Source organism: Halichoeres trimaculatus, unplaced genomic scaffold, assembly GCF_033239565.1.
Source record: "Halichoeres trimaculatus isolate MK-OKI-2021-1 unplaced genomic scaffold, fHalTri1.1 fHalTri1_scaffold_7, whole genome shotgun sequence".
NCBI lineage: Eukaryota > Metazoa > Chordata > Actinopteri > Labriformes > Labridae > Halichoeres > Halichoeres trimaculatus.
Window position 1 is genome coordinate 6,898,351 of NW_027437185.1, and position 22,760 is coordinate 6,921,110.

The window sequence follows — 22,760 nt, forward strand, 5'->3', positions numbered from 1 at the left end:
CACGTCCAGTGTCTCAAGTTTCTTCACACCAGGCCTTCTTGTCTGGTAGGGCAGCAAAGCAAAGCAAAGCAAAGTAAAATCAAGTCTCCTGGAGAATGCGGGCATCGATCCCGCTACCTCTCGCATGCTAAGCGAGCGCTCTACCATTTGAGCTAATTCCCCACAGTGCATGTGCTGTCCAGGCAGTGTGGCAAAATGCCAGTGAGCTTCAAGCTTCCTTGTGTTGTGGTGAAGAGAAAAGAAGAGAGGAGAAGAGAAAAGAAAAAATAAAAGCCACGTGGGTTGCTCTGAATTTGCAGGGCCCTCGTTGACGAGGTGGCCGAGTGGTTAAGGCGATGGACTGCTAATCCATTGTGCTCTGCACGCGTGGGTTCGAATCCCATCCTCGTCGCGCAGACTTTATGCTGGCGTGTCAACAGAAGAGCTGGGTGCTTGATGCCCGCTGGCTTTTCTGGAGCCCATCCGCACCACCTGTGGAATCTTCCACTCTTGCGCTGTTGTAGGAGCACTGTCTTCTGCCAAACAACCGACCAGCCTCTACTTTGCAAGTTAACAGGAGCTAAGGCAGGTCAGAAATGGGGGCCGCTGTGTTCCTTGAGCTCTACCGCACCAGTCTGTTTGTAGGCCTCTTTTGATCTTCCCCTTCTCAGTGAAAAAAAGAAAATCACACAGCAGCAGCAAGGCGGGTGGCCCAGAGCCTCTAGAGAGCAGAGCAGAGTGGCGCAGCGGAAGCGTGCTGGGCCCATAACCCAGAGGTCGATGGATCGAAACCATCCTCTGCTATCTGAGTGGGCAGCCTCCACTTTGGCTCCGTGCCGTGTCCTTTGAGTCAGACCCCGTCAATTGTGTTTTGCACATGACAGGCAACGGTGCTGCAGCTGAATGAACTTTGATTGCAGCTACTTGCAACCTCTGCCGCTACTTGCAACCTCCTGCTCAGCAGTGAAACATCTCAAGATACTCTGCGCAACAGTCCCCCTGCACGCAGGAGGGTAGTGTGGCCGAGTGGTCTAAGGCGCTGGATTTAGGCTCCAGTCTCTCAGGAGGCGTGGGTTCAAATCCCACCACTGCCATTTGACCGCCCTAACTGTCTCCACAGGGCACTGGCTTTGCCAGTGTACACTCTTGGCCCGAGAACTGCGGTGCCTCCTGATATCACCTACAGTAAGAGAGAGCAGATTCATTGGACAAGAGCTAATCGAAGCCAAGTCCCTTGATCCCAGAGTCAAGGACACTGGGGTGATTGGTGTACACTGCAGCCATGCCGATGGTCCCCAGTCAGAGTGTGTCACAAAAGCTCTGGAACCTCGGGAAATGTGCCACAAGCTAGTTGAACAACTTGCGGTGAACTTTTTCCCCTGGCTCATGCAAGTACAAGTCAAAACTGAGCTGATGAAAAGCTTAAGCCAATAAGCTTTTTGCTCCATGATTTGCCTGGGCAAAATCAATGTTTGACCCCCCCGTGTTGACCCAAGCTCCAAGTTCCCGCTCACTGATGAAACTTCCCAAGACAGCCTGCCCCACACTCCTCCCAGGCCTAGTTTGGCGGCGCAAGGTAGTGTGGCCGAGTGGTCTAAGGCGCTGGATTAAGGCTCCAGTCTCTCAGGAGGCGTGGGTTCAAATCCCACCACTGCCATGAGGCCTTCTCCTTGGGAGATGACCTGTCCAAAAATTTGCCCTCTTCAAAAGGTCAGCACTTGGACCGTTTCAGGCTTCTCTCCAGCAGCGCAACCTTTTGGCTCCTCAGTGTCTGGCAGGACAGCAGAGGGAGAGAGAGTCAGGGACAGGGCACACCATGCTAGGGCTGATCAAATTGTGACTGCTGCCACCTTTTTGGGACTTTCTCTGGCCTCTGGAATCGACCCAATGCAGGGAAAACAGCCGCTCCAGCAGGACGGATACCCGTTTCCATGGCACATCAACACAACCAGGGGCCAAGTGCGGTGGGGAACGCGAAAAGCCCAGGACCTGTCTCAGAAGCATGACCAAACGGTGCTCTACTGCTTGAGTGGGCAAGATCATTTCAGGAAGCCTCGTGACTCAGCACAAAGTATTTGCTGACTCAAAGCGCAGCATTTCTTTCTGTCCATCCAGCCCACGTCCAGTGTCTCAAGTTTCTTCACACCAGGCCTTCTTGTCTGGTAGGGCAGCAAAGCAAAGCAAAGCAAAGTAAAATCAAGTCTCCTGGAGAATGCGGGCATCGATCCCGCTACCTCTCGCATGCTAAGCGAGCGCTCTACCATTTGAGCTAATTCCCCACAGTGCATGTGCTGTCCAGGCAGTGTGGCAAAATGCCAGTGAGCTTCAAGCTTCCTTGTGTTGTGGTGAAGAGAAAAGAAGAGAGGAGAAGAGAAAAGAAAAAATAAAAGCCACGTGCGTTGCTCTGAATTTGCAGGGCCCTCGTTGACGAGGTGGCCGAGTGGTTAAGGCGATGGACTGCTAATCCATTGTGCTCTGCACGCGTGGGTTCGAATCCCATCCTCGTCGCGCTGACTTTATGCTGGCGTGTCAACAGAAGAGCTGGGTGCTTGATGCCCGCTGGCTTTTCTGGAGCCCATCCGCACCACCTGTGGAATCTTCCACTCGTGCGCTGTTGTAGGAGCACTGTCTTCTGCCAAACAACCGACCAGCCTCTACTTTGCAAGTTAACAGGAGCTAAGGCAGGTCAGAAATGGGGGCCGCTGTGTTCCTTGAGCTCTACCGCACCAGTCTGTTTGTAGGCCTCTTTTGATCTTCCCCTTCTCAGTGAAAAAAAGAAAATCACACAGCAGCAGCAAGGCGGGTGGCCCAGAGCGTCTAGAGAGCAGAGCAGAGTGGCGCAGCGGAAGCGTGCTGGGCCCATAACCCAGAGGTCGATGGATCGAAACCATCCTCTGCTATCTGAGTGGGCAGCCTCCACTTTGGCTCCGTGCCGTGTCCTTTGAGTCAGACCCCGTCAATTGTGTTTTGCACATGACAGGCAACGGTGCTGCTGCTGAATGAACTTTGATTGCAGCTACTTGCAACCTCTGCCGCTACTTGCAACCTCCTGCTCAGCAGTGAAACATCTCAAGATACTCTGCGCAACAGTCCCCCTGTAGTGTGGGTAGTGTGGCCGAGTGGTCTAAGGCGCTGGATTTAGGCTCCAGTCTCTCAGGAGGCGTGGGTTCAAATCCCACCACTGCCATTTGACCGCCCTAACTGTCTCCACAGGGCACTGGCTTTGCCAGTGTACACTCTTGGCCCGAGAACTGCGGTGCCTCCTGATATCACCTACAGTAAGAGAGAGCAGATTCATTGGACAAGAGCTAATCGAAGCCAAGTCCCTTGATCCCAGAGTCAAGGACACTGGGGTGATTGGTGTACACTGCAGCCATGCCGATGGTCCCCAGTCAGAGTGTGTCACAAAAGCTCTGGAACCTCGGGAAATGTGCCACAAGCTAGTTGAACAACTTGCGGTGAACTTTTTCCCCTGGCTCATGCAAGTACAAGTCAAAACTGAGCTGATGAAAAGCTTAAGCCAATAAGCTTTTTGCTCCATGATTTGCCTGGGCAAAATCAATGTTTGACCCCCCCGTGTTGACCCAAGCTCCAAGTTCCCGCTCACTGATGAAACTTCCCAAGACAGCCTGCCCCACACTCCTCCCAGGCCTAGTTTGGCGGCGCAAGGTAGTGTGGCCGAGTGGTCTAAGGCGCTGGATTAAGGCTCCAGTCTCTCAGGAGGCGTGGGTTCAAATCCCACCACTGCCATGAGGCCTTCTCCTTGGGAGATGACCTGTCCAAAAATTTGCCCTCTTCAAAAGGTCAGCACTTGGACCGTTTCAGGCTTCTCTCCAGCAGCGCCACCTTTTGGCTCCTCAGTGTCTGGCAGGACAGCAGAGGGAGAGAGAGTCAGGGACAGGGCACACCATGCTAGGGCTGATCAAATTGTGACTGCTGCCACCTTTTTGGGACTTTCTCTGGCCTCTGGAATCGACCCAATGCAGGGAAAACAGCCGCTCCAGCAGGACGGATTCCCGTTTCCATGGCACATCAACACAACCAGGGGCCAAGTGCGGTGGGGAACGCGAAAAGCCCAGGACCTGTCTCAGAAGCATGACCAAACGGTGCTCTACTGCTTGAGTGGGCAAGATCATTTCAGGAAGCCTCGTGACTCAGCACAAAGTATTTGCTGACTCAAAGCGCAGCATTTCTTTCTGTCCATCCAGCCCACGTCCAGTGTCTCAAGTTTCTTCACACCAGGCCTTCTTGTCTGGTAGGGCAGCAAAGCAAAGCAAAGCAAAGTAAAATCAAGTCTCCTGGAGAATGCGGGCATCGATCTCGCTACCTCTCGCATGCTAAGCGAGCGCTCTACCATTTGAGCTAATTCCCCACAGTGCACGTGCTGTCCAGGCAGTGTGGCAAAATGCCAGTGAGCTTCAAGCTTCCTTGTGTTGTGGTGAAGAGAAAAGAAGAGAGGAGAAGAGAAAAGAAAAAATAAAAGCCACCTGCGTTGCTCTGAATTTGCAGGGCCCTCGTTGACGAGGTGGCCGAGTGGTTAAGGCGATGGACTGCTAATCCATTGTGCTCTGCACGCGTGGGTTCGAATCCCATCCTCGTCGCGCAGACTTTATGCTGGCGTGTCAACAGAAGAGCTGGGTGCTTGATGCCCGCTGGCTTTTCTGGAGCCCATCCGCACCACCTGTGGAATCTTCCACTCTTGCGCTGTTGTAGGAGCACTGTCTTCTGCCAAACAACCGGCCAGCCTCTTCTTTGCAAGTTAACAGGAGCTAAGGCAGGTCAGAAATGGGGGCCGCTGTGTTCCTTGAGCTCTACCGCACCAGTCTGTTTGTAGGCCTCTTTTGATCTTCCCCTTCTCAGTGAAAAAAAGAAAATCACACAGCAGCAGCAAGGCGGGTGGCCCAGAGCCTCTAGAGAGCAGAGCAGAGTGGCGCAGCGGAAGCGTGCTGGGCCCATAACCCAGAGGTCGATGGATCGAAACCATCCTCTGCTATCTGAGTGGGCAGCCTCCACTTTGGCTCCGTGCCGTGTCCTTTGAGTCAGACCCCGTCAATTGTGTTTTGCACATGACAGGCAACGGTGCTGCAGCTGAATGAACTTTGATTGCAGCTACTTGCAACCTCTGCCGCTACTTGCAACCTCCTGCTCAGCAGTGAAACATCTCAAGATACTCTGCGCAACAGTCCCCCTGCACGCAGGAGGGTAGTGTGGCCGAGTGGTCTAAGGCGCTGGATTTAGGCTCCAGTCTCTCAGGAGGCGTGGGTTCAAATCCCACCACTGCCATTTGACCGCCCTAACTGTCTCCACAGGGCACTGGCTTTGCCAGTGTACACTCTTGGCCCGAGAACTGCGGTGCCTCCTGATATCACCTACAGTAAGAGAGAGCAGATTCATTGGACAAGAGCTAATCGAAGCCAAGTCCCTTGATCCCAGAGTCAAGGACACTGGGGTGATTGGTGTACACTGCAGCCATGCCGATGGTCCCCAGTCAGAGTGTGTCACAAAAGCTCTGGAACCTCGGGAAATGTGCCACAAGCTAGTTGAACAACTTGCGGTGAACTTTTTCCCCTGGCTCATGCAAGTACAAGTCAAAACTGAGCTGATGAAAAGCTTAAGCCAATAAGCTTTTTGCTCCATGATTTGCCTGGGCAAAATCAATGTTTGACCCCCCCGTGTTGACCCAAGCTCCAAGTTCCCGCTCACTGATGAAACTTCCCAAGACAGCCTGCCCCACACTCCTCCCAGGCCTAGTTTGGCGGCGCAAGGTAGTGTGGCCGAGTGGTCTAAGGCGCTGGATTAAGGCTCCAGTCTCTCAGGAGGCGTGGGTTCAAATCCCACCACTGCCATGAGGCCTTCTCCTTGGGAGATGACCTGTCCAAAAATTTGCCCTCTTCAAAAGGTCAGCACTTGGACCGTTTCAGGCTTCTCTCCAGCAGCGCCACCTTTTGGCTCCTCAGTGTCTGGCAGGACAGCAGAGGGAGAGAGAGTCAGGGACAGGGCACACCATGCTAGGGCTGAACAAATTGTGACTGCTGCCACCTTTTTGGGACTTTCTCTGGCCTCTGGAATCGACCCAATGCAGGGAAAACAGCCGCTCCAGCAGGACGGATTCCCGTTTCCATGGCACATCAACACAACCAGGGGCCAAGTGCGGTGGGGAACGCAAAAAGCCCAGGACCTGTCTCAGAAGCATGACCAAACGGTGCTCTACTGCTTGAGTGGGCAAGATCATTTCAGGAAGCCTCGTGACTCAGCACAAAGTATTTGCTGACTCAAAGCGCAGCATTTCTTTCTGTCCATCCAGCCCACGTCCAGTGTCTCAAGTTTCTTCACACCAGGCCTTCTTGTCTGGTAGGGCAGCAAAGCAAAGCAAAGCAAAGTAAAATCAAGTCTCCTGGAGAATGCGGGCATCGATCCCGCTACCTCTCGCATGCTAAGCGAGCGCTCTACCATTTGAGCTAATTCCCCACAGTGCATGTGCTGTCCAGGCAGTGTGGCAAAATGCCAGTGAGCTTCAAGCTTCCTTGTGTTGTGGTGAAGAGAAAAGAAGAGAGGAGAAGAGAAAAGAAAAAATAAAAGCCACGTGCGTTGCTCTGAATTTGCAGGGCCCTCGTTGACGAGGTGGCCGAGTGGTTAAGGCGATGGACTGCTAATCCATTGTGCTCTGCACGCGTGGGTTCGAATCCCATCCTCGTCGCGCAGACTTTATGCTGGCGTGTCAACAGATGAGCTGGGTGCTAGATTCCCGCTGGCTTTTCTGGAGCCCATCCGCACCACCTGTGGAATCTTCCACTCTTGCGCTGTTGTAGGAGCACTGTCTTCTGCCAAACAACCGGCCAGCCTCTTCTTTGCAAGTTAACAGGAGCTAAGGCAGGTCAGAAATGGGGGCCGCTGTGTTCCTTGAGCTCTACCGCACCAGTCTGTTTGTAGGCCTCTTTTGATCTTCCCCTTCTCAGTGAAAAAAAGAAAATCACACAGCAGCAGCAAGGCGGGTGGCCCAGAGCCTCTAGAGAGCAGAGCAGAGTGGCGCAGCGGAAGCGTGCTGGGCCCATAACCCAGAGGTCGATGGATCGAAACCATCCTCTGCTATCTGAATGGGCAGCCTCCACTTTGGCTCCGTGCCGTATCCTTTGAGTCAGACCCCGTCAATTGTGTTTTGCACATGACAGGCAACGGTGCTTCAGCTGAATGAACTTTGATTGCAGCTACTTGCAACCTCTGCCGCTACTTGCAACCTCCTGCTCAGTAGTGAAACATCTCAAGATACTCTGCGCAACAGTCCCCCTGCACGCAGGAGGGTAGTGTGGCCGAGTGGTCTAAGGCGCTGGATTTAGGCTCCAGTCTCTCAGGAGGCGTGGCTTCAAATCCCACCACTGCCATTTGACCGCCCTAACTGTCTCCACAGGGCACTGGCTTTGCCAGTGTACACTCTTGGCCCGAGAACTGCGGTGCCTCCTGATATCACCTACAGTAAGAGAGAGCAGATTCATTGGACAAGAGCTAATCGAAGCCAAGTCCCTTGATCCCAGAGTCAAGGACACTGGGGTGATTGGTGTACACTGCAGCCATGCCGATGGTCCCCAGTCAGAGTGTGTCACAAAAGCTCTGGAACCTCGGGAAATGTGCCACAAGCTAGTTGAACAACTTGCGGTGAACTTTTTCCCCTGGCTCATGCAAGTACAAGTCAAAACTGAGCTGATGAAAAGCTTAAGCCAATAAGCTTTTTGCTCCATGATTTGCCTGGGCAAAATCAATGTTTGACCCCCCCGTGTTGACCCAAGCTCCAAGTTCCCGCTCACTGATGAAACTTCCCAAGACAGCCTGCCCCACACTCCTCCCAGGCCTAGTTTGGCGGCGCAAGGTAGTGTGGCCGAGTGGTCTAAGGCGCTGGATTAAGGCTCCAGTCTCTCAGGAGGCGTGGGTTCAAATCCCACCACTGCCATGAGGCCTTCTCCTTGGGAGATGACCTGTCCAAAAATTTGCCCTCTTCAAAAGGTCAGCACTTGGACCGTTTCAGGCTTCTCTCCAGCAGCGCAACCTTTTGGCTCCTCAGTGTCTGGCAGGACAGCAGAGGGAGAGAGAGTCAGGGACAGGGCACACCATGCTAGGGCTGATCAAATTGTGACTGCTGCCACCTTTTTGGGACTTTCTCTGGCCTCTGGAATCGACCCAATGCAGGGAAAACAGCCGCTCCAGCAGGACGGATTCCCGTTTCCATGGCACATCAACACAACCAGGGGCCAAGTGCGGTGGGGAACGCGAAAAGCCCAGGACCTGTCTCAGAAGCATGACCAAACGGTGCTCTACTGCTTGAGTGGGCAAGATCATTTCAGGAAGCCTCGTGACTCAGCACAAAGTATTTGCTGACTCAAAGCGCAGCATTTCTTTCTGTCCATCCAGCCCACGTCCAGTGTCTCAAGTTTCTTCACACCAGGCCTTCTTGTCTGGTAGGGCAGCAAAGCAAAGTAAAATCAAGTCTCCTGGAGAATGCGGGCATCGATCCCGCTACCTCTCGCATGCTAAGCGAGCGCTCTACCATTTGAGCTAATTCCCCACAGTGCATGTGCTGTCCAGGCAGTGTGGCAAAATGCCAGTGAGCTTCAAGCTTCCTTGTGTTGTGGTGAAGAGAAAAGAAGAGAGGAGAAGAGAAAAGAAAAAATAAAAGCCACGTGCGTTGCTCTGAATTTGCAGGGCCCTCGTTGACGAGGTGGCCGAGTGGTTAAGGCGATGGACTGCTAATCCATTGTGCTCTGCACGCGTGGGTTCGAATCCCATCCTCGTCGCGCAGACTTTATGCTGGCGTGTCAACAGAAGAGCTGGGTGCTTGATGCCCGCTGGCTTTTCTGGAGCCCATCCGCACCACCTGTGGAATCTTCCACTCTTGCGCTGTTGTAGGAGCACTGTCTTCTGCCAAACAACCGGCCAGCCTCTACTTTGCAAGTTAACAGGAGCTAAGGCAGGTCAGAAATGGGGGCCGCTGTGTTCCTTGAGCTCTACCGCACCAGTCTGTTTGTAGGCCTCTTTTGATCTTCCCCTTCTCAGTGAAAAAAAGAAAATCACACAGCAGCAGCAAGGCGGGTGGCCCAGAGCCTCTAGAGAGCAGAGCAGAGTGGCGCAGCGGAAGCGTGCTGGGCCCATAACCCAGAGGTCGATGGATCGAAACCATCCTCTGCTATCTGAGTGGGCAGCCTCCACTTTGGCTCCGTGCCGTGTCCTTTGAGTCAGACCCCGTCAATTGTGTTTTGCACATGACAGGCAACGGTGCTGCAGCTGAATGAACTTTGATTGCAGCTACTTGCAACCTCTGCCGCTACTTGCAACCTCCTGCTCAGCAGTGAAACATCTCAAGATACTCTGCGCAACAGTCCCCCTGCACGCAGGAGGGTAGTGTGGCGGAGTGGTCTAAGGCGCTGGATTTAGGCTCCAGTCTCTCAGGAGGCGTGGGTTCAAATCCCACCACTGCCATTTGACCGCCCTAACTGTCTCCACAGGGCACTGGCTTTGCCAGTGTACACTCTTGGCCCGAGAACTGCGGTGCCTCCTGATATCACCTACAGTAAGAGAGAGCAGATTCATTGGACAAGAGCTAATCGAAGCCAAGTCCCTTGATCCCAGAGTCAAGGACACTGGGGTGATTGGTGTACACTGCAGCCATGCCGATGGTCCCCAGTCAGAGTGTGTCACAAAAGCTCTGGAACCTCGGGAAATGTGCCACAAGCTAGTTGAACAACTTGCGGTGAACTTTTTCCCCTGGCTCATGCAGGTACAAGTCAAAACTGAGCTGATGAAAAGCTTAAGCCAATAAGCTTTTTGCTCCATGATTTGCCTGGGCAAAATCAATGTTTGACCCCCCCGTGTTGACCCAAGCTCCAAGTTCCCGCTCACTGATGAAACTTCCCAAGACAGCCTGCCCCACACTCCTCCCAGGCCTAGTTTGGCGGCGCAAGGTAGTGTGGCCGAGTGGTCTAAGGCGCTGGATTAAGGCTCCAGTCTCTCAGGAGGCGTGGGTTCAAATCCCACCACTGCCATGAGGCCTTCTCCTTGGGAGATGACCTGTCCAAAAATTTGCCCTCTTCAAAAGGTCAGCACTTGGACCGTTTCAGGCTTCTCTCCAGCAGCGCAACCTTTTGGCTCCTCAGTGTCTGGCAGGACAGCAGAGGGAGAGAGAGTCAGGGACAGGGCACACCATGCTAGGGCTGATCAAATTGTGACTGCTGCCACCTTTTTGGGACTTTCTCTGGCCTCTGGAATCGACCCAATGCAGGGAAAACAGCCGCTCCAGCAGGACGGATTCCCGTTTCCATGGCACATCAACACAACCAGGGGCCAAGTGCGGTGGGGAACGCGAAAAGCCCAGGACCTGTCTCAGAAGCATGACCAAACGGTGCTCTACTGCTTGAGTGGGCAAGATCATTTCAGGAAGCCTCGTGACTCAGCACAAAGTATTTGCTGACTCAAAGCGCAGCATTTCTTTCTGTCCATCCAGCCCACGTCCAGTGTCTCAAGTTTCTTCACACCAGGCCTTCTTGTCTGGTAGGGCAGCAAAGCAAAGCAAAGCAAAGTAAAATCAAGTCTCCTGGAGAATGCGGGCATCGATCCCGCTACCTCTCGCATGCTAAGCGAGCGCTCTACCATTTGAGCTAATTCCCCACAGTGCATGTGCTGTCCAGGCAGTGTGGCAAAATGCCAGTGAGCTTCAAGCTTCCTTGTGTTGTGGTGAAGAGAAAAGAAGAGAGGAGAAGAGAAAAGAAAAAATAAAAGCCACGTGCGTTGCTCTGAATTTGCAGGGCCCTCGTTGACGAGGTGGCCGAGTGGTTAAGGCGATGGACTGCTAATCCATTGTGCTCTGCACGCGTGGGTTCGAATCCCATCCTCGTCGCGCAGACTTTATGCTGGCGTGTCAACAGAAGAGCTGGGTGCTTGATGCCCGCTGGCTTTTCTGGAGCCCATCCGCACCACCTGTGGAATCTTCCACTCTTGCGCTGTTGTAGGAGCACTGTCTTCTGCCAAACAACCGGCCAGCCTCTACTTTGCAAGTTAACAGGAGCTAAGGCAGGTCAGAAATGGGGGCCGCTGTGTTCCTTGAGCTCTACCGCACCAGTCTGTTTGTAGGCCTCTTTTGATCTTCCCCTTCTCAGTGAAAAAAAGAAAATCACACAGCAGCAGCAAGGCGGGTGGCCCAGAGCCTCTAGAGAGCAGAGCAGAGTGGCGCAGCGGAAGCGTGCTGGGCCCATAACCCAGAGGTCGATGGATCGAAACCATCCTCTGCTATCTGAGTGGGCAGCCTCCACTTTGGCTCCGTGCCGTGTCCTTTGAGTCAGACCCCGTCAATTGTGTTTTGCACATGACAGGCAACGGTGCTGCAGCTGAATGAACTTTGATTGCAGCTACTTGCAACCTCTGCCGCTACTTGCAACCTCCTGCTCAGCAGTGAAACATCTCAAGATACTCTGCGCAACAGTCCCCCTGCACGCAGGAGGGTAGTGTGGCGGAGTGGTCTAAGGCGCTGGATTTAGGCTCCAGTCTCTCAGGAGGCGTGGGTTCAAATCCCACCACTGCCATTTGACCGCCCTAACTGTCTCCACAGGGCACTGGCTTTGCCAGTGTACACTCTTGGCCCGAGAACTGCGGTGCCTCCTGATATCACCTACAGTAAGAGAGAGCAGATTCATTGGACAAGAGCTAATCGAAGCCAAGTCCCTTGATCCCAGAGTCAAGGACACTGGGGTGATTGGTGTACACTGCAGCCATGCCGATGGTCCCCAGTCAGAGTGTGTCACAAAAGCTCTGGAACCTCGGGAAATGTGCCACAAGCTAGTTGAACAACTTGCGGTGAACTTTTTCCCCTGGCTCATGCAAGTACAAGTCAAAACTGAGCTGATGAAAAGCTTAAGCCAATAAGCTTTTTGCTCCATGATTTGCCTGGGCAAAATCAATGTTTGACCCCCCCGTGTTGACCCAAGCTCCAAGTTCCCGCTCACTGATGAAACTTCCCAAGACAGCCTGCCCCACACTCCTCCCAGGCCTACTTTGGCGGCGCAAGGTAGTGTGGCCGAGTGGTCTAAGGCGCTGGATTAAGGCTCCAGTCTCTCAGGAGGCGTGGGTTCAAATCCCACCACTGCCATGAGGCCTTCTCCTTGGGAGATGACCTGTCCAAAAATTTGCCCTCTTCAAAAGGTCAGCACTTGGACCGTTTCAGGCTTCTCTCCAGCAGCGCAACCTTTTGGCTCCTCAGTGTCTGGCAGGACAGCAGAGGGAGAGAGAGTCAGGGACAGGGCACACCATGCTAGGGCTGATCAAATTGTGACTGCTGCCACCTTTTTGGGACTTTCTCTGGCCTCTGGAATCGACCCAATGCAGGGAAAACAGCCGCTCCAGCAGGACGGATTCCCGTTTCCATGGCACATCAACACAACCAGGGGCCAAGTGCGGTGGGGAACGCGAAAAGCCCAGGACCTGTCTCAGAAGCATGACCAAACGGTGCTCTACTGCTTGAGTGGGCAAGATCATTTCAGGAAGCCTCGTGACTCAGCACAAAGTATTTGCTGACTCAAAGAGCAGCATTTCTTTCTGTCCATCCAGCCCACGTCCAGTGTCTCAAGTTTCTTCACACCAGGCCTTCTTGTCTGGTAGGGCAGCAAAGCAAAGTAAAATCAAGTCTCCTGGAGAATGCGGGCATCGATCCCGCTACCTCTCGCATGCTAAGCGAGCGCTCTACCATTTGAGCTAATTCCCCACAGTGCATGTGCTGTCCAGGCAGTGTGGCAAAATGCCAGTGAGCTTCAAGCTTCCTTGTGTTGTGGTGAAGAGAAAAGAAGAGAGGAGAAGAGAAAAGAAAAAATAAAAGCCACGTGCGTTGCTCTGAATTTGCAGGGCCCTCGTTGACGAGGTGGCCGAGTGGTTAAGGCGATGGACTGCTAATCCATTGTGCTCTGCACGCGTGGGTTCGAATCCCATCCTCGTCGCGCAGACTTTATGCTGGCGTGTCAACAGAAGAGCTGGGTGCTTGATGCCCGCTGGCTTTTCTGGAGCCCATCCGCACCACCTGTGGAATCTTCCACTCTTGCGCTGTTGTAGGAGCACTGTCTTCTGCCAAACAACCGGCCAGCCTCTACTTTGCAAGTTAACAGGAGCTAAGGCAGGTCAGAAATGGGGGCCGCTGTGTTCCTTGAGCTCTACCGCACCAGTCTGTTTGTAGGCCTCTTTTGATCTTCCCCTTCTCAGTGAAAAAAAGAAAATCACACAGCAGCAGCAAGGCGGGTGGCCCAGAGCCTCTAGAGAGCAGAGCAGAGTGGCGCAGCGGAAGCGTGCTGGGCCCATAACCCAGAGGTCGATGGATCGAAACCATCCTCTGCTATCTGAGTGGGCAGCCTCCACTTTGGCTCCGTGCCGTGTCCTTTGAGTCAGACCCCGTCAATTGTGTTTTGCACATGACAGGCAACGGTGCTGCAGCTGAATGAACTTTGATTGCAGCTACTTGCAACCTCTGCCGCTACTTGCAACCTCCTGCTCAGCAGTGAAACATCTCAAGATACTCTGCGCAACAGTCCCCCTGCACGCAGGAGGGTAGTGTGGCCGAGTGGTCTAAGGCGCTGGATTTAGGCTCCAGTCTCTCAGGAGGCGTGGGTTCAAATCCCACCACTGCCATTTGACCGCCCTAACTGTCTCCACAGGGCACTGGCTTTGCCAGTGTACACTCTTGGCCCGAGAACTGCGGTGCCTCCTGATATCACCTACAGTAAGAGAGAGCAGATTCATTGGACAAGAGCTAATCGAAGCCAAGTCCCTTGATCCCAGAGTCAAGGACACTGGGGTGATTGGTGTACACTGCAGCCATGCCGATGGTCCCCAGTCAGAGTGTGTCACAAAAGCTCTGGAACCTCGGGAAATGTGCCACAAGCTAGTTGAACAACTTGCGGTGAACTTTTTCCCCTGGCTCATGCAAGTACAAGTCAAAACTGAGCTGATGAAAAGCTTAAGCCAATACGCTTTTTGCTCCATGATTTGCCTGGGCAAAATCAATGTTTGACCCCCCCGTGTTGACCCAAGCTCCAAGTTCCCGCTCACTGATGAAACTTCCCAAGACAGCCTGCCCCACACTCCTCCCAGGCCTAGTTTGGCGGCGCAAGGTAGTGTGGCCGAGTGGTCTAAGGCGCTGGATTAAGGCTCCAGTCTCTCAGGAGGCGTGGGTTCAAATCCCACCACTGCCATGAGGCCTTCTCCTTGGGAGATGACCTGTCCAAAAATTTGCCCTCTTCAAAAGGTCAGCACTTGGACCGTTTCAGGCTTCTCTCCAGCAGCGCCACCTTTTGGCTCCTCAGTGTCTGGCAGGACAGCAGAGGGAGAGAGAGTCAGGGACAGGGCACACCATGCTAGGGCTGAACAAATTGTGACTGCTGCCACCTTTTTGGGACTTTCTCTGGCCTCTGGAATCGACCCAATGCAGGGAAAACAGCCGCTCCAGCAGGACGGATTCCCGTTTCCATGGCACATCAACACAACCAGGGGCCAAGTGCGGTGGGGAACGCAAAAAGCCCAGGACCTGTCTCAGAAGCATGACCAAACGGTGCTCTACTGCTTGAGTGGGCAAGATCATTTCAGGAAGCCTCGTGACTCAGCACAAAGTATTTGCTGACTCAAAGCGCAGCATTTCTTTCTGTCCATCCAGCCCACGTCCAGTGTCTCAAGTTTCTTCACACCAGGCCTTCTTGTCTGGTAGGGCAGCAAAGCAAAGCAAAGCAAAGTAAAATCAAGTCTCCTGGAGAATGCGGGCATCGATCCCGCTACCTCTCGCATGCTAAGCGAGCGCTCTACCATTTGAGCTAATTCCCCACAGTGCATGTGCTGTCCAGGCAGTGTGGCAAAATGCCAGTGAGCTTCAAGCTTCCTTGTGTTGTGGTGAAGAGAAAAGAAGAGAGGAGAAGAGAAAAGAAAAAATAAAAGCCACGTGCGTTGCTCTGAATTTGCAGGGCCCTCGTTGACGAGGTGGCCGAGTGGTTAAGGCGATGGACTGCTAATCCATTGTGCTCTGCACGCGTGGGTTCGAATCCCATCCTCGTCGCGCAGACTTTATGCTGGCGTGTCAACAGAAGAGCTGGGTGCTTGATGCCCGCTGGCTTTTCTGGAGCCCATCCGCACCACCTGTGGAATCTTCCACTCTTGCGCTGTTGTAGGAGCACTGTCTTCTGCCAAACAACCGGCCAGCCTCTACTTTGCAAGTTAACAGGAGCTAAGGCAGGTCAGAAATGGGGGCCGCTGTGTTCCTTGAGCTCTACCGCACCAGTCTGTTTGTAGGCCTCTTTTGATCTTCCCCTTCTCAGTGAAAAAAAGAAAATCACACAGCAGCAGCAAGGCGGGTGGCCCAGAGCCTCTAGAGAGCAGAGCAGAGTGGCGCAGCGGAAGCGTGCTGGGCCCATAACCCAGAGGTCGATGGATCGAAACCATCCTCTGCTATCTGAGTGGGCAGCCTCCACTTTGGCTCCGTGCCGTGTCCTTTGAGTCAGACCCCGTCAATTGTGTTTTGCACATGACAGGCAACGGTGCTGCAGCTGAATGAACTTTGATTGCAGCTACTTGCAACCTCTGCCGCTACTTGCAACCTCCTGCTCAGCAGTGAAACATCTCAAGATACTCTGCGCAACAGTCCCCCTGCACGCAGGAGGGTAGTGTGGCCGAGTGGTCTAAGGCGCTGGATTTAGGCTCCAGTCTCTCAGGAGGCGTGGGTTCAAATCCCACCACTGCCATTTGACCGCCCTAACTGTCTCCACAGGGCACTGGCTTTGCCAGTGTACACTCTTGGCCCGAGAACTGCGGTGCCTCCTGATATCACCTACAGTAAGAGAGAGAAGATTCATTGGACAAGAGCTAATCGAAGCCAAGTCCCTTGATCCCAGAGTCAAGGACACTGGGGTGATTGGTGTACACTGCAGCCATGCCGATGGTCCCCAGTCAGAGTGTGTCACAAAAGCTCTGGAACCTCGGGAAATGTGCCACAAGCTAGTTGAACAACTTGCGGTGAACTTTTTCCCCTGGCTCATGCAAGTACAAGTCAAAACTGAGCTGATGAAAAGCTTAAGCCAATACGCTTTTTGCTCCATGATTTGCCTGGGCAAAATCAATGTTTGACCCCCCCGTGTTGACCCAAGCTCCAAGTTCCCGCTCACTGATGAAACTTCCCAAGACAGCCTGCCCCACACTCCTCCCAGGCCTAGTTTGGCGGCGCAAGGTAGTGTGGCCGAGTGGTCTAAGGCGCTGGATTAAGGCTCCAGTCTCTCAGGAGGCGTGGGTTCAAATCCCACCACTGCCATGAGGCCTTCTCCTTGGGAGATGACCTGTCCAAAAATTTGCCCTCTTCAAAAGGTCAGCACTTGGACCGTTTCAGGCTTCTCTCCAGCAGCGCCACCTTTTGGCTCCTCAGTGTCTGGCAGGACAGCAGAGGGAGAGAGAGTCAGGGACAGGGCACACCATGCTAGGGCTGAACAAATTGTGACTGCTGCCACCTTTTTGGGACTTTCTCTGGCCTCTGGAATCGACCCAATGCAGGGAAAACAGCCGCTCCAGCAGGACGGATTCCCGTTTCCATGGCACATCAACACAACCAGGGGCCAAGTGCGGTGGGGAACGCAAAAAGCCCAGGACCTGTCTCAGAAGCATGACCAAACGGTGCTCTACTGCTTGAGTGGGCAAGATCATTTCAGGAAGCCTCGTGACTCAGCACAAAGTATTTGCTGACTCAAAGCGCAGCATTTCTTTCTGTCCATCCAGCCCACGTCCAGTGTCTCAAGTTTCTTCACACCAGGCCTTCTTGTCTGGTAGGGCAGCAAAGCAAAGCAAAGCAAAGTAAAATCAAGTCTCCTGGAGAATGCGGGCATCGATCCCGCTACCTCTCGCATGCTAAGCGAGCGCTCTACCATTTGAGCTAATTCCCCACAGTGCATGTGCTGTCCAGGCAGTGTGGCAAAATGCCAGTGAGCTTCAAGCTTCCTTGTGTTGTGGTGAAGAGAAAAGAAGAGAGGAGAAGAGAAAAGAAAAAATAAAAGCCACGTGCGTTGCTCTGAATTTGCAGGGCCCTCGTTGACGAGGTGGCCGAGTGGTTAAGGCGATGGACTGCTAATCCATTGTGCTCTGCACGCGTGGGTTCGAATCCCATCCTCGTCGCGCAGACTTTATGCTGGCGTGTCAACAGATGAGCTGGGTGCTAGATTCCCGCTGGCTTTTCTGGAGCCCATCCGCACCACCTGTGGAATCTTCCACTCTTGCGCTGTTGTAGGAGCACTGTCTTCTGCCAAACAACCGGCCAGCCTCTTCTTTGCAAGTTAACAGGAGCTAAGGCAGGTCAGAAATGGGGGCCGCTGTGTTCCTTGAGCTCTACCGCACCAGTCTGTTTGTAGGCCTCTTTTGATCTTCCCCTTCTCAGTGAAAAAAAGAAAATCACACAGCAGCAGCAAGGCGGGTGGCCCAGAGCCTCTAGAGAGCAGAGCAGAGTGGCGCAGCGGAAGCGTGCTGGGCCCATAACCCAGAGGTCGATGGATCGAAACCATCCTCTGCTATCTGAATGGGCAGCCTCCACTTTGGCTCCGTGCCGTATCCTTTGAGTCAGACCCCGTCAATTGTGTTTTGCACATGACAGGCAACGGTGCTTCAGCTGAATGAACTTTGATTGCAGCTACTTGCAACCTCTGCCGCTACTTGCAACCTCCTGCTCAGTAGTGAAACATCTCAAGATACTCTGCGCAACAGTCCCCCTGCACGCAGGAGGGTAGTGTGGCCGAGTGGTCTAAGGCGCTGGATTTAGGCTCCAGTCTCTCAGGAGGCGTGGCTTCAAATCCCACCACTGCCATTTGACCGCCCTAACTGTCTCCACAGGGCACTGGCTTTGCCAGTGTACACTCTTGGCCCGAGAACTGCGGTGCCTCCTGATATCACCTACAGTAAGAGAGAGCAGATTCATTGGACAAGAGCTAATCGAAGCCAAGTCCCTTGATCCCAGAGTCAAGGACACTGGGGTGATTGGTGTACACTGCAGCCATGCCGATGGTCCCCAGTCAGAGTGTGTCACAAAAGCTCTGGAACCTCGGGAAATGTGCCACAAGCTAGTTGAACAACTTGCGGTGAACTTTTTCCCCTGGCTCATGCAAGTACAAGTCAAAACTGAGCTGATGAAAAGCTTAAGCCAATAAGCTTTTTGCTCCATGATTTGCCTGGGCAAAATCAATGTTTGACCCCCCCGTGTTGACCCAAGCTCCAAGTTCCCGCTCACTGATGAAACTTCCCAAGACAGCCTGCCCCACACTCCTCCCAGGCCTACTTTGGCGGCGCAAGGTAGTGTGGCCGAGTGGTCTAAGGCGCTGGATTAAGGCTCCAGTCTCTCAGGAGGCGTGGGTTCAAATCCCACCACTGCCATGAGGCCTTCTCCTTGGGAGATGACCTGTCCAAAAATTTGCCCTCTTCAAAAGGTCAGCACTTGGACCGTTTCAGGCTTCTCTCCAGCAGCGCAACCTTTTGGCTCCTCAGTGTCTGGCAGGACAGCAGAGGGAGAGAGAGTCAGGGACAGGGCACACCATGCTAGGGCTGATCAAATTGTGACTGCTGCCACCTTTTTGGGACTTTCTCTGGCCTCTGGAATCGACCCAATGCAGGGAAAACAGCCGCTCCAGCAGGACGGATTCCCGTTTCCATGGCACATCAACACAACCAGGGGCCAAGTGCGGTGGGGAACGCGAAAAGCCCAGGACCTGTCTCAGAAGCATGACCAAACGGTGCTCTACTGCTTGAGTGGGCAAGATCATTTCAGGAAGCCTCGTGACTCAGCACAAAGTATTTGCTGACTCAAAGCGCAGCATTTCTTTCTGTCCATCCAGCCCACGTCCAGTGTCTCAAGTTTCTTCACACCAGGCCTTCTTGTCTGGTAGGGCAGCAAAGCAAAGTAAAATCAAGTCTCCTGGAGAATGCGGGCATCGATCCCGCTACCTCTCGCATGCTAAGCGAGCGCTCTACCATTTGAGCTAATTCCCCACAGTGCATGTGCTGTCCAGGCAGTGTGGCAAAATGCCAGTGAGCTTCAAGCTTCCTTGTGTTGTGGTGAAGAGAAAAGAAGAGAGGAGAAGAGAAAAGAAAAAATAAAAGCCACGTGGGTTGCTCTGAATTTGCAGGGCCCTCGTTGACGAGGTGGCCGAGTGGTTAAGGCGATGGACTGCTAATCCATTGTGCTCTGCACGCGTGGGTTCGAATCCCATCCTCGTCGTGCAGACTTTATGCTGGCGTGTCAACAGAAGAGCTGGGTGCTTGATGCCCGCTGGCTTTTCTGGAGCCCATCCGCACCACCTGTGGAATCTTCCACTCTTGCGCTGTTGTAGGAGCACTGTCTTCTGCCAAACAACCGGCCAGCCTCTACTTTGCAAGTTAACAGGAGCTAAGGCAGGTCAGAAATGGGGGCCGCTGTGTTCCTTGAGCTCTACCGCACCAGTCTGTTTGTAGGCCTCTTTTGATCTTCCCCTTCTCAGTGAAAAAAAGAAAATCACACAGCAGCAGCAAGGCGGGTGGCCCAGAGCCTCTAGAGAGCAGAGCAGAGTGGCGCAGCGGAAGCGTGCTGGGCCCATAACCCAGAGGTCGATGGATCGAAACCATCCTCTGCTATCTGAGTGGGCAGCCTCCACTTTGGCTCCGTGCCGTGTCCTTTGAGTCAGACCCCATCAATTGTGTTTTGCACATGACAGGCAACGGTGCTGCAGCTGAATGAACTTTGATTGCAGCTACTTGCAACCTCTGCCGCTACTTGCAACCTCCTGCTCAGCAGTGAAACATCTCAAGATACTCTGCGCAACAGTCCCCCTGCACGCAGGAGGGTAGTGTGGCCGAGTGGTCTAAGGCGCTGGATTTAGGCTCCAGTCTCTCAGGAGGCGTGGGTTCAAATCCCACCACTGCCATTTGACCGCCCTAACTGTCTCCACAGGGCACTGGCTTTGCCAGTGTACACTCTTGGCCCGAGAACTGCGGTGCCTCCTGATATCACCTACAGTAAGAGAGAGCAGATTCATTGGACAAGAGCTAATCGAAGCCAAGTCCCTTGATCCCAGAGTCAAGGACACTGGGGTGATTGGTGTACACTGCAGCCATGCCGATGGTCCCCAGTCAGAGTGTGTCACAAAAGCTCTGGAACCTCGGGAAATGTGCCACAAGCTAGTTGAACAACTTGCGGTGAACTTTTTCCCCTGGCTCATGCAAGTACAAGTCAAAACTGAGCTGATGAAAAGCTTAAGCCAATAAGCTTTTTGCTCCATGATTTGCCTGGGCAAAATCAATGTTTGACCCCCCCGTGTTGACCCAAGCTCCAAGTTCCCGCTCACTGATGAAACTTCCCAAGACAGCCTGCCCCACACTCCTCCCAGGCCTAGTTTGGCGGCGCAAGGTAGTGTGGCCGAGTGGTCTAAGGCGCTGGATTAAGGCTCCAGTCTCTCAGGAGGCGTGGGTTCAAATCCCACCACTGCCATGAGGCCTTCTCCTTGGGAGATGACCTGTACAAAAATTTGCCCTCTTCAAAAGGTCAGCACTTGGACCGTTTCAGGCTTCTCTCCAGCAGCGCAACCTTTTGGCTCCTCAGTGTCTGGCAGGACAGCAGAGGGAGAGAGAGTCAGGGACAGGGCACACCATGCTAAGGCTGATCAAATTGTGACTGCTGCCACCTTTTTGGGACTTTCTCTGGCCTCTGGAATCGACCCAATGCAGGGAAAACAGCCGCTCCAGCAGGACGGATTCCCGTTTCCATGGCACATCAACACAACCAGGGGCCAAGTGCGGTGGGGAACGCGAAAAGCCCAGGACCTGTCTCAGAAGCATGACCAAACGGTGCTCTACTGCTTGAGTGGGCAAGATCATTTCAGGAAGCCTCGTGACTCAGCACAAAGTATTTGCTGACTCAAAGCGCAGCATTTCTTTCTGTCCATCCAGCCCACGTCCAGTGTCTCAAGTTTCTTCACACCAGGCCTTCTTGTCTGGTAGGGCAGCAAAGCAAAGCAAAGCAAAGTAAAATCAAGTCTCCTGGAGAATGCGGGCATCGATCCCGCTACCTCTCGCATGCTAAGCGAGCGCTCTACCATTTGAGCTAATTCCCCACAGTGCATGTGCTGTCCAGGCAGTGTGGCAAAATGCCAGTGAGCTTCAAGCTTCCTTGTGTTGTGGTGAAGAGAAAAGAAGAGAGGAGAAGAGAAAAGAAAAAATAAAAGCCACGTGCGTTGCTCTGAATTTGCAGGGCCCTCGTTGACGAGGTGGCCGAGTGGTTAAGGCGATGGACTGCTAATCCATTGTGCTCTGCACGCGTGGGTTCGAATCCCATCCTCGTCGCGCAGACTTTATGCTGGCGTGTCAACAGAAGAGCTGGGTGCTTGATGCCCGCTGGCTTTTCTGGAGCCCATCCGCACCACCTGTGGAATCTTCCACTCTTGCGCTGTTGTAGGAGCACTGTCTTCTGCCAAACAACCGGCCAGCCTCTACTTTGCAAGTTAACAGGAGCTAAGGCAGGTCAGAAATGGGGGCCGCTGTGTTCCTTGAGCTCTACCGCACCAGTCTGTTTGTAGGCCTCTTTTGATCTTCCCCTTCTCAGTGAAAAAAAGAAAATCACACAGCAGCAGCAAGGCGGGTGGCCCAGAGCCTCTAGAGAGCAGAGCAGAGTGGCGCAGCGGAAGCGTGCTGGGCCCATAACCCAGAGGTCGATGGATCGAAACCATCCTCTGCTATCTGAGTGGGCAGCCTCCACTTTGGCTCCGTGCCGTGTCCTTTGAGTCAGACCCCGTCAATTGTGTTTTGCACATGACAGGCAAAGGTGCTGCAGCTGAATGAACTTTGATTGCAGCTACTTGCAACCTCTGCCGCTACTTGCAACCTCCTGCTCAGCAGTGAAACATCTCAAGATACTCTGCGCAACAGTCCCCCTGCACGCAGGAGGGTAGTGTGGCCGAGTGGTCTAAGGCGCTGGATTTAGGCTCCAGTCTCTCAGGAGGCGTGGGTTCAAATCCCACCACTGCCATTTGACCGCCCTAACTGTCTCCACAGGGCACTGGCTTTGCCAGTGTACACTCTTGGCCCGAGAACTGCGGTGCCTCCTGATATCACCTACAGTAAGAGAGAGCAGATTCATTGGACAAGAGCTAATCGAAGCCAAGTCCCTTGATCCCAGAGTCAAGGACACTGGGGTGATTGGTGTACACTGCAGCCATGCCGATGGTCCCCAGTCAGAGTGTGTCACAAAAGCTCTGGAACCTCGGGAAATGTGCCACAAGCTAGTTGAACAACTTGCGGTGAACTTTTTCCCCTGGCTCATGCAAGTACAAGTCAAAACTGAGCTGATGAAAAGCTTAAGCCAATAAGCTTTTTGCTCCATGATTTGCCTGGGCAAAATCAATGTTTGACCCCCCCCGTGTTGACCCAAGCTCCAAGTTCCCGCTCACTGATGAAACTTCCCAAGACAGCCTGCCCCACACTCCTCCCAGGCCTAGTTTGGCGGCGCAAGGTAGTGTGGCCGAGTGGTCTAAGGCGCTGGATTAAGGCTCCAGTCTCTCAGGAGGCGTGGGTTCAAATCCCACCACTGCCATGAGGCCTTCTCCTTGGGAGATGACCTGTACAAAAATTTGCCCTCTTCAAAAGGTCAGCACTTGGACCGTTTCAGGCTTCTCTCCAGCAGCGCAACCTTTTGGCTCCTCAGTGTCTGGCAGGACAGCAGAGGGAGAGAGAGTCAGGGACAGGGCACACCATGCTAGGGCTGATCAAATTGTGACTGCTGCCACCTT

The 22,760-nt window shown here is 53.5% G+C and overlaps 54 non-coding genes across 54 annotated transcripts; 44 read left to right on the top strand and 10 right to left on the bottom strand.

The window, feature by feature from the left end:
- Positions 1–89: 89 nt before the first annotated feature.
- Positions 90–162, bottom strand: trnaa-agc (transfer RNA alanine (anticodon AGC)). The gene has a single exon. It is a non-coding gene; the product is annotated as a tRNA-Ala (tRNA).
- Positions 163–309: 147 nt separating this feature from the next.
- Positions 310–391, top strand: trnas-gcu (transfer RNA serine (anticodon GCU)). Its single transcript has one exon. It is a non-coding gene; the product is annotated as a tRNA-Ser (tRNA).
- Positions 392–711: 320 nt separating this feature from the next.
- On the top strand, positions 712–783 carry trnam-cau (transfer RNA methionine (anticodon CAU)). Its single transcript has one exon. It is a non-coding gene; the product is annotated as a tRNA-Met (tRNA).
- A 208-nt stretch (positions 784–991) lies between these two features.
- On the top strand, positions 992–1,073 carry trnal-uag (transfer RNA leucine (anticodon UAG)). The gene has a single exon. It is a non-coding gene; the product is annotated as a tRNA-Leu (tRNA).
- Positions 1,074–1,554: 481 nt separating this feature from the next.
- Positions 1,555–1,636, top strand: trnal-aag (transfer RNA leucine (anticodon AAG)). The gene has a single exon. It is a non-coding gene; the product is annotated as a tRNA-Leu (tRNA).
- A 549-nt stretch (positions 1,637–2,185) lies between these two features.
- trnaa-agc (transfer RNA alanine (anticodon AGC)) lies at positions 2,186–2,258 on the bottom strand. Its single transcript has one exon. It is a non-coding gene; the product is annotated as a tRNA-Ala (tRNA).
- Positions 2,259–2,405: 147 nt separating this feature from the next.
- Positions 2,406–2,487, top strand: trnas-gcu (transfer RNA serine (anticodon GCU)). Its single transcript has one exon. It is a non-coding gene; the product is annotated as a tRNA-Ser (tRNA).
- Positions 2,488–2,807: 320 nt separating this feature from the next.
- trnam-cau (transfer RNA methionine (anticodon CAU)) lies at positions 2,808–2,879 on the top strand. Its single transcript has one exon. It is a non-coding gene; the product is annotated as a tRNA-Met (tRNA).
- Positions 2,880–3,084: 205 nt separating this feature from the next.
- Positions 3,085–3,166, top strand: trnal-uag (transfer RNA leucine (anticodon UAG)). Its single transcript has one exon. It is a non-coding gene; the product is annotated as a tRNA-Leu (tRNA).
- A 481-nt stretch (positions 3,167–3,647) lies between these two features.
- On the top strand, positions 3,648–3,729 carry trnal-aag (transfer RNA leucine (anticodon AAG)). Its single transcript has one exon. It is a non-coding gene; the product is annotated as a tRNA-Leu (tRNA).
- A 769-nt stretch (positions 3,730–4,498) lies between these two features.
- trnas-gcu (transfer RNA serine (anticodon GCU)) lies at positions 4,499–4,580 on the top strand. Its single transcript has one exon. It is a non-coding gene; the product is annotated as a tRNA-Ser (tRNA).
- Positions 4,581–4,900: 320 nt separating this feature from the next.
- On the top strand, positions 4,901–4,972 carry trnam-cau (transfer RNA methionine (anticodon CAU)). Its single transcript has one exon. It is a non-coding gene; the product is annotated as a tRNA-Met (tRNA).
- Positions 4,973–5,180: 208 nt separating this feature from the next.
- Positions 5,181–5,262, top strand: trnal-uag (transfer RNA leucine (anticodon UAG)). Its single transcript has one exon. It is a non-coding gene; the product is annotated as a tRNA-Leu (tRNA).
- A 481-nt stretch (positions 5,263–5,743) lies between these two features.
- Positions 5,744–5,825, top strand: trnal-aag (transfer RNA leucine (anticodon AAG)). Its single transcript has one exon. It is a non-coding gene; the product is annotated as a tRNA-Leu (tRNA).
- A 549-nt stretch (positions 5,826–6,374) lies between these two features.
- trnaa-agc (transfer RNA alanine (anticodon AGC)) lies at positions 6,375–6,447 on the bottom strand. The gene has a single exon. It is a non-coding gene; the product is annotated as a tRNA-Ala (tRNA).
- A 147-nt stretch (positions 6,448–6,594) lies between these two features.
- On the top strand, positions 6,595–6,676 carry trnas-gcu (transfer RNA serine (anticodon GCU)). Its single transcript has one exon. It is a non-coding gene; the product is annotated as a tRNA-Ser (tRNA).
- Positions 6,677–6,996: 320 nt separating this feature from the next.
- trnam-cau (transfer RNA methionine (anticodon CAU)) lies at positions 6,997–7,068 on the top strand. The gene has a single exon. It is a non-coding gene; the product is annotated as a tRNA-Met (tRNA).
- Positions 7,069–7,276: 208 nt separating this feature from the next.
- trnal-uag (transfer RNA leucine (anticodon UAG)) lies at positions 7,277–7,358 on the top strand. Its single transcript has one exon. It is a non-coding gene; the product is annotated as a tRNA-Leu (tRNA).
- A 481-nt stretch (positions 7,359–7,839) lies between these two features.
- On the top strand, positions 7,840–7,921 carry trnal-aag (transfer RNA leucine (anticodon AAG)). Its single transcript has one exon. It is a non-coding gene; the product is annotated as a tRNA-Leu (tRNA).
- Positions 7,922–8,460: 539 nt separating this feature from the next.
- trnaa-agc (transfer RNA alanine (anticodon AGC)) lies at positions 8,461–8,533 on the bottom strand. The gene has a single exon. It is a non-coding gene; the product is annotated as a tRNA-Ala (tRNA).
- Positions 8,534–8,680: 147 nt separating this feature from the next.
- On the top strand, positions 8,681–8,762 carry trnas-gcu (transfer RNA serine (anticodon GCU)). The gene has a single exon. It is a non-coding gene; the product is annotated as a tRNA-Ser (tRNA).
- A 320-nt stretch (positions 8,763–9,082) lies between these two features.
- On the top strand, positions 9,083–9,154 carry trnam-cau (transfer RNA methionine (anticodon CAU)). Its single transcript has one exon. It is a non-coding gene; the product is annotated as a tRNA-Met (tRNA).
- Positions 9,155–9,362: 208 nt separating this feature from the next.
- trnal-uag (transfer RNA leucine (anticodon UAG)) lies at positions 9,363–9,444 on the top strand. Its single transcript has one exon. It is a non-coding gene; the product is annotated as a tRNA-Leu (tRNA).
- A 481-nt stretch (positions 9,445–9,925) lies between these two features.
- trnal-aag (transfer RNA leucine (anticodon AAG)) lies at positions 9,926–10,007 on the top strand. The gene has a single exon. It is a non-coding gene; the product is annotated as a tRNA-Leu (tRNA).
- Positions 10,008–10,556: 549 nt separating this feature from the next.
- Positions 10,557–10,629, bottom strand: trnaa-agc (transfer RNA alanine (anticodon AGC)). Its single transcript has one exon. It is a non-coding gene; the product is annotated as a tRNA-Ala (tRNA).
- Positions 10,630–10,776: 147 nt separating this feature from the next.
- trnas-gcu (transfer RNA serine (anticodon GCU)) lies at positions 10,777–10,858 on the top strand. Its single transcript has one exon. It is a non-coding gene; the product is annotated as a tRNA-Ser (tRNA).
- Positions 10,859–11,178: 320 nt separating this feature from the next.
- trnam-cau (transfer RNA methionine (anticodon CAU)) lies at positions 11,179–11,250 on the top strand. Its single transcript has one exon. It is a non-coding gene; the product is annotated as a tRNA-Met (tRNA).
- Positions 11,251–11,458: 208 nt separating this feature from the next.
- trnal-uag (transfer RNA leucine (anticodon UAG)) lies at positions 11,459–11,540 on the top strand. The gene has a single exon. It is a non-coding gene; the product is annotated as a tRNA-Leu (tRNA).
- A 481-nt stretch (positions 11,541–12,021) lies between these two features.
- trnal-aag (transfer RNA leucine (anticodon AAG)) lies at positions 12,022–12,103 on the top strand. The gene has a single exon. It is a non-coding gene; the product is annotated as a tRNA-Leu (tRNA).
- Positions 12,104–12,642: 539 nt separating this feature from the next.
- On the bottom strand, positions 12,643–12,715 carry trnaa-agc (transfer RNA alanine (anticodon AGC)). Its single transcript has one exon. It is a non-coding gene; the product is annotated as a tRNA-Ala (tRNA).
- A 147-nt stretch (positions 12,716–12,862) lies between these two features.
- trnas-gcu (transfer RNA serine (anticodon GCU)) lies at positions 12,863–12,944 on the top strand. The gene has a single exon. It is a non-coding gene; the product is annotated as a tRNA-Ser (tRNA).
- Positions 12,945–13,264: 320 nt separating this feature from the next.
- On the top strand, positions 13,265–13,336 carry trnam-cau (transfer RNA methionine (anticodon CAU)). Its single transcript has one exon. It is a non-coding gene; the product is annotated as a tRNA-Met (tRNA).
- Positions 13,337–13,544: 208 nt separating this feature from the next.
- On the top strand, positions 13,545–13,626 carry trnal-uag (transfer RNA leucine (anticodon UAG)). The gene has a single exon. It is a non-coding gene; the product is annotated as a tRNA-Leu (tRNA).
- Positions 13,627–14,107: 481 nt separating this feature from the next.
- On the top strand, positions 14,108–14,189 carry trnal-aag (transfer RNA leucine (anticodon AAG)). The gene has a single exon. It is a non-coding gene; the product is annotated as a tRNA-Leu (tRNA).
- Positions 14,190–14,738: 549 nt separating this feature from the next.
- On the bottom strand, positions 14,739–14,811 carry trnaa-agc (transfer RNA alanine (anticodon AGC)). The gene has a single exon. It is a non-coding gene; the product is annotated as a tRNA-Ala (tRNA).
- Positions 14,812–14,958: 147 nt separating this feature from the next.
- Positions 14,959–15,040, top strand: trnas-gcu (transfer RNA serine (anticodon GCU)). Its single transcript has one exon. It is a non-coding gene; the product is annotated as a tRNA-Ser (tRNA).
- Positions 15,041–15,360: 320 nt separating this feature from the next.
- trnam-cau (transfer RNA methionine (anticodon CAU)) lies at positions 15,361–15,432 on the top strand. The gene has a single exon. It is a non-coding gene; the product is annotated as a tRNA-Met (tRNA).
- Positions 15,433–15,640: 208 nt separating this feature from the next.
- On the top strand, positions 15,641–15,722 carry trnal-uag (transfer RNA leucine (anticodon UAG)). Its single transcript has one exon. It is a non-coding gene; the product is annotated as a tRNA-Leu (tRNA).
- A 481-nt stretch (positions 15,723–16,203) lies between these two features.
- trnal-aag (transfer RNA leucine (anticodon AAG)) lies at positions 16,204–16,285 on the top strand. The gene has a single exon. It is a non-coding gene; the product is annotated as a tRNA-Leu (tRNA).
- Positions 16,286–16,834: 549 nt separating this feature from the next.
- trnaa-agc (transfer RNA alanine (anticodon AGC)) lies at positions 16,835–16,907 on the bottom strand. The gene has a single exon. It is a non-coding gene; the product is annotated as a tRNA-Ala (tRNA).
- A 147-nt stretch (positions 16,908–17,054) lies between these two features.
- trnas-gcu (transfer RNA serine (anticodon GCU)) lies at positions 17,055–17,136 on the top strand. The gene has a single exon. It is a non-coding gene; the product is annotated as a tRNA-Ser (tRNA).
- Positions 17,137–17,456: 320 nt separating this feature from the next.
- trnam-cau (transfer RNA methionine (anticodon CAU)) lies at positions 17,457–17,528 on the top strand. Its single transcript has one exon. It is a non-coding gene; the product is annotated as a tRNA-Met (tRNA).
- A 208-nt stretch (positions 17,529–17,736) lies between these two features.
- Positions 17,737–17,818, top strand: trnal-uag (transfer RNA leucine (anticodon UAG)). The gene has a single exon. It is a non-coding gene; the product is annotated as a tRNA-Leu (tRNA).
- Positions 17,819–18,299: 481 nt separating this feature from the next.
- Positions 18,300–18,381, top strand: trnal-aag (transfer RNA leucine (anticodon AAG)). The gene has a single exon. It is a non-coding gene; the product is annotated as a tRNA-Leu (tRNA).
- Positions 18,382–18,920: 539 nt separating this feature from the next.
- Positions 18,921–18,993, bottom strand: trnaa-agc (transfer RNA alanine (anticodon AGC)). The gene has a single exon. It is a non-coding gene; the product is annotated as a tRNA-Ala (tRNA).
- A 147-nt stretch (positions 18,994–19,140) lies between these two features.
- Positions 19,141–19,222, top strand: trnas-gcu (transfer RNA serine (anticodon GCU)). The gene has a single exon. It is a non-coding gene; the product is annotated as a tRNA-Ser (tRNA).
- A 320-nt stretch (positions 19,223–19,542) lies between these two features.
- Positions 19,543–19,614, top strand: trnam-cau (transfer RNA methionine (anticodon CAU)). Its single transcript has one exon. It is a non-coding gene; the product is annotated as a tRNA-Met (tRNA).
- Positions 19,615–19,822: 208 nt separating this feature from the next.
- Positions 19,823–19,904, top strand: trnal-uag (transfer RNA leucine (anticodon UAG)). The gene has a single exon. It is a non-coding gene; the product is annotated as a tRNA-Leu (tRNA).
- A 481-nt stretch (positions 19,905–20,385) lies between these two features.
- trnal-aag (transfer RNA leucine (anticodon AAG)) lies at positions 20,386–20,467 on the top strand. Its single transcript has one exon. It is a non-coding gene; the product is annotated as a tRNA-Leu (tRNA).
- A 549-nt stretch (positions 20,468–21,016) lies between these two features.
- On the bottom strand, positions 21,017–21,089 carry trnaa-agc (transfer RNA alanine (anticodon AGC)). Its single transcript has one exon. It is a non-coding gene; the product is annotated as a tRNA-Ala (tRNA).
- Positions 21,090–21,236: 147 nt separating this feature from the next.
- trnas-gcu (transfer RNA serine (anticodon GCU)) lies at positions 21,237–21,318 on the top strand. The gene has a single exon. It is a non-coding gene; the product is annotated as a tRNA-Ser (tRNA).
- A 320-nt stretch (positions 21,319–21,638) lies between these two features.
- On the top strand, positions 21,639–21,710 carry trnam-cau (transfer RNA methionine (anticodon CAU)). Its single transcript has one exon. It is a non-coding gene; the product is annotated as a tRNA-Met (tRNA).
- Positions 21,711–21,918: 208 nt separating this feature from the next.
- On the top strand, positions 21,919–22,000 carry trnal-uag (transfer RNA leucine (anticodon UAG)). Its single transcript has one exon. It is a non-coding gene; the product is annotated as a tRNA-Leu (tRNA).
- A 482-nt stretch (positions 22,001–22,482) lies between these two features.
- trnal-aag (transfer RNA leucine (anticodon AAG)) lies at positions 22,483–22,564 on the top strand. The gene has a single exon. It is a non-coding gene; the product is annotated as a tRNA-Leu (tRNA).
- Positions 22,565–22,760: the final 196 nt, after the last annotated feature.